Source organism: Penaeus vannamei, chromosome 26 (genome assembly GCF_042767895.1).
Source record: "Penaeus vannamei isolate JL-2024 chromosome 26, ASM4276789v1, whole genome shotgun sequence".
NCBI classification, from domain to species: Eukaryota; Metazoa; Arthropoda; class Malacostraca; order Decapoda; family Penaeidae; genus Penaeus; species Penaeus vannamei.
The window spans coordinates 28,852,015-28,856,570 of NC_091574.1; positions in this window are offsets into that span (position 1 = coordinate 28,852,015).

Sequence of the window (4,556 nt, forward strand, 5' to 3'; positions counted from 1 at the left end):
TAATAACAATGATGATAACACTAAGAATAGTAATAAAAGCAATAATAATGATAATAATGATAATGTTAATAATAATAATAATAATAATAATAATAATAATAATAATATAATAATAATAATAATAATAATAATAATAATAATAATAATAATAATAATAATAATAATAACAATAATAATGATAATGATAATAACAATAATTATAACAATAATATTGAAAATGAGAATAATGATAATGATTCCGATGACAATAATGACAGTAGTAGTAGTAGTAATAGCGATAATGATAATTAGAATTATAGTAATAATGATAACAATAATAATTATAATTATCATATTTGTACCACTGATAATAATAGCAATGAAAATGATAATAAAGATAATAGTAATGCTCATTATGATAATATTAAGAATGATAGCAATAATGACACTACTTCTGCAACTACTACTACTACTACTACTACTACTACTACTACTACTACTACTACTACCACCACCAACACTAATACTACTATTACTACTACTACTACTACTACTAACAATACTAACACTATTGCGAGAACAAACTGTAGTGAAATGTGTCTGTAAAAGTGAAAAGTATAGCGAATACAAGTAATTAAAAGAAACCCATTTGCGGTTGGTAAGCCATCATCACGCAGAGAGGGGGGAGGGGAGGGGGGGATGGGGGGGGAGGGGGGAGGGGGGTAGGAGTAGAGAAGCAGATGTAATCGATGCCAGAAAGTCCTCATTTAAGCCTCTGACAGATGTAATGCGACTGCGAAGGACAATTATCCAATCGAGGAACATCAGTCAGTCTTCCCGCTTTCGTGTCATCGGGAACTCGTGTTTCCATTAGGTCTTGCAATGACTTAATTTGAGGCTTTTTTTTCTTATTTCTTGTGATGCTTTTGAGGTTTTGTGAATCGGCGGAGCTCTTTTGTCTCCGATATTAGTTTAATGTGTGTGTGTGTGCGTATATATATATATATATATATATATATATATATATATATATATATATATATATATATATATATATATATATATGTGTGTGTGTGTGTGTGTGTGTGTGTGTGTGTGTGTGTGTGTGTGTGTGTGTGTATATGTATGTATGTATGTATGCACACACACACATACACAAACACACACACACACACACATACACACACACACACTCTCATACACACACACACACACACACACACACACACTAGGTACACATGGACATAAACATACATACAGTATATACAAACATTTGCACACACAAACATATACAATCAATAGTTCCTCCACACATATAGCCCAAAGCTCTTGCTCTATATATCTTTTCTTCCACCAAATTCTTACAGGATAAAAAAAACAAAACACCGACAACAACCTCCATGAACAACTCCACGAAATCCGAAGATCCGCTCTGGTACAACTCGAACGAAACGAAGTTATTCCACCGGATCGTCCCAGCGCCACCCGGAGGAAATCAGAGACACGCAATAACGAGTGCGCGCGCGAGTGTTTTATAACCCAATCACTGTTCTTTCCAGTCGAAACGAGGACCTATAATTTAAGGTCGCGGCGTCCCTTTCCTCCGTCAGATGACTTCGTCCTTTTTCCGATCTGCTTTTAATCTCCGCGTGTCCGATTCCGCGGCTCAGGTTCGGACGCGTGCTTGTGGTATGGGCTCTTTATGCAGTATGACTGTGTTGGGATTTCGGACGTGCTTGGTGTTGGGGGGGGGGGGGGTGATGGAAGTGGGGGGGAGGGTTGAGAGGATCAGAGAGAATTAATTGATTTTGACAGTGTGACTGAGTGAGATGGAGGGATATGTGTATGTCTACCTGTATCTATATACACACACACACACACACACATACACACATATATATATTCATATATATATAGAGAGAGATAGACAGATATAGATCTATAGACATATATAGATAGATGCAGAGATAGAGAGAGAGAGATTACCGGACACAGAAATAAATAGATAAATAGATAGGTACACAGGCAGATAGACAGACAGAATATAACCCCCCCCAAAAAAAAACACAAAAAAACACGAACAAACGAAAAGCAACTAGACGAACACACAAAAAGAAGAAAAGAAAGAAAGAAAGAAAGAAAGGAAGAAAGAAAGAAAGAATCAAAGCAGGTACATCCACCTTGAGTCACCGAGTCACACGCTGTTCAGATGACTTCTCTTTGTTTGGCTCTGAAGCACGTGATCAATAAGGCACTTGAAGATAACCTTTGCTTCTCGCTTTCGAAGTATGTGACAACGAAAAATTTGCGATATGTTGACGAAAGCGAAGGTGATGATGGTGATGATGATGATGATGATGATGATAGTATTAATGGTAAGGTTGGATTTATTGGTACTGATGGTGATAATGGTGAATGATGGTGATGATGATGATAGTATTAAGGGTAAGGTTGGATTTATTGGTACTGATGGTGATGGTGATGGTGAGTACTAAATGTCATGATGGTGATGTTGATGGTTTTTATCATAATAACAGAGGTAATGATATTGATGATGGTGATGAAGGTAATAGTGATGATAATAACGATGATGATGATGATTGGTGATAACATTAAAAACAACAACAATTACAATGATAACAATGATGATAATTGAAGTAGATATTGATGATAATGGTATAAATGATAATGATAATAACAATTACAATGATAATAACAACTGTAATGATTAAAATGACAATAATAATAAAAAGAATAACAACAACAATAATGATAGCAGTGGTATTAAATGCAATACGAATAATAATATCAATAAGTAACAACGATGATAAAATTCACACAAAAGACATCCACTAGTTACTAAGCGCACCGAACGAGACGCCATACCAGGAGGAATACCAGAAGGGAATACCAGAGACTATCTCAATACCAGAGAAATACCACCACGCTACGGTTTCAAGTCGGCCAACTGCTCTGAAGGAGAGAGTACAGTTTCTGGCAAGAGAGTGGGAACAAAATGCTTGACATCGTTTGTGAGGGAGAGAAGGAGGGGAGGAGAGGGAGGGAGAGGGGAGGAGGGGGGGAGGAGGGAGAGAGGGAGGGGAGGAAGGAAGGAGGGAGAGAGAGAGAGAGAGAGAGAGAGAGAGAGAGAGAGAGAGAGAGAGAGAGAGAGAGAGAGAGAGAGAGAGAGAGAGAGGAAGGGTGGGATGGAGGGAGGGAGAGAAAGGAAGAAAGAAAGAAAGAGAGAGAGGGGAGAGAGAGAGAGAACGAGAGAGAGAGAGAGAGAGAGAGAGAAGAAAAGAGAAAAGAGGAGAGGAGAAGAGAAGAAAAGAGAAGAGAAGAGAAGAGAAGAGAAGAGAAGAGAAGAGAAGAGAAGAGAAGAGAAGAGAAGAAGAAAGAAAGAAATGAAAAGGACCCATTTTCGACCCTGGCTTGAAATTCCTTGGTTGAAATTCTTCGGAACGATCAATTTTGAAGAATTTATTTCGGTGTGATGAATAGGATAAATATAAGAATACCAACACAGAAGGAATGTTAAAGGTGAGGCATATTAAAATTAATATTATTGGAAAAATAAGTCAATTTCATTTTGATTTCTGAAATATATATATATATATATATATATATATATATATATATATATATATATATATATATATATATATATATATACATATTAACAAATACAAAAAAGAAACAAAAATTATTAGAGGAACAAATTTGCTTCCATCACAAATTCTGTATAGTTTTACCTGAAACCGTGATGGTTGTTTAACTAAATCCTATCAAGTGATTTTCTTGCTTTGTGGTTTAAAACAAATTGATATGACTGTTCTACTGAATCTTGTTTGTTTTCTCTGCAGGGAAATACATCAAATACCATTGATCAAGGGAATTGTTGTGTTATCTTTGTTGCAGTTAAAAGTAGATATATTGTTTTCATTACAATTAGAGATTGCAAAAATGTATTTCTTTAAATATCTAGTTATTTAGTTTTCATTACAATCTTTGCTAGAGAAGAAAACATGTGATATGTAAAAATCATTTTTTTCATGATTCAAAATTCAATCATATTAATTCCAAGTAATACAAAAGAAAAACTTCCTTCCCTGTGTAGTATATGCACTATATGAAAGAATTATATCATAGGCCTATGTGTCTATCGATACAGTGTCATACCCAATATGGTGTTTTAATTGGCTCTATGTCCCTTTTATGATATAAATCTTCCTAAATGAAAACGTAATATGAAACGGACGGAATGAGAATCATCGTTATTATTAGTGTTATTATCATTATCATTATTAATATTATTAATTTTATTACTGTTATCATTACTATTATCATTTTTATTATCATAATTTCTATTATCATAATTGTCGTCATTACTTTTATGATGATGATTATTGTTATCATCATTATTTTGATAATTATTATGATTTCTATAATCATTACTGTTATCATCACTATCATTATCATTCTTAATATCATTATCATCATCGTCGTTATCATCATTATTATCATAATCGTAATCATCATCATTATTATTATTATGATGATGATGATTATCATTATTA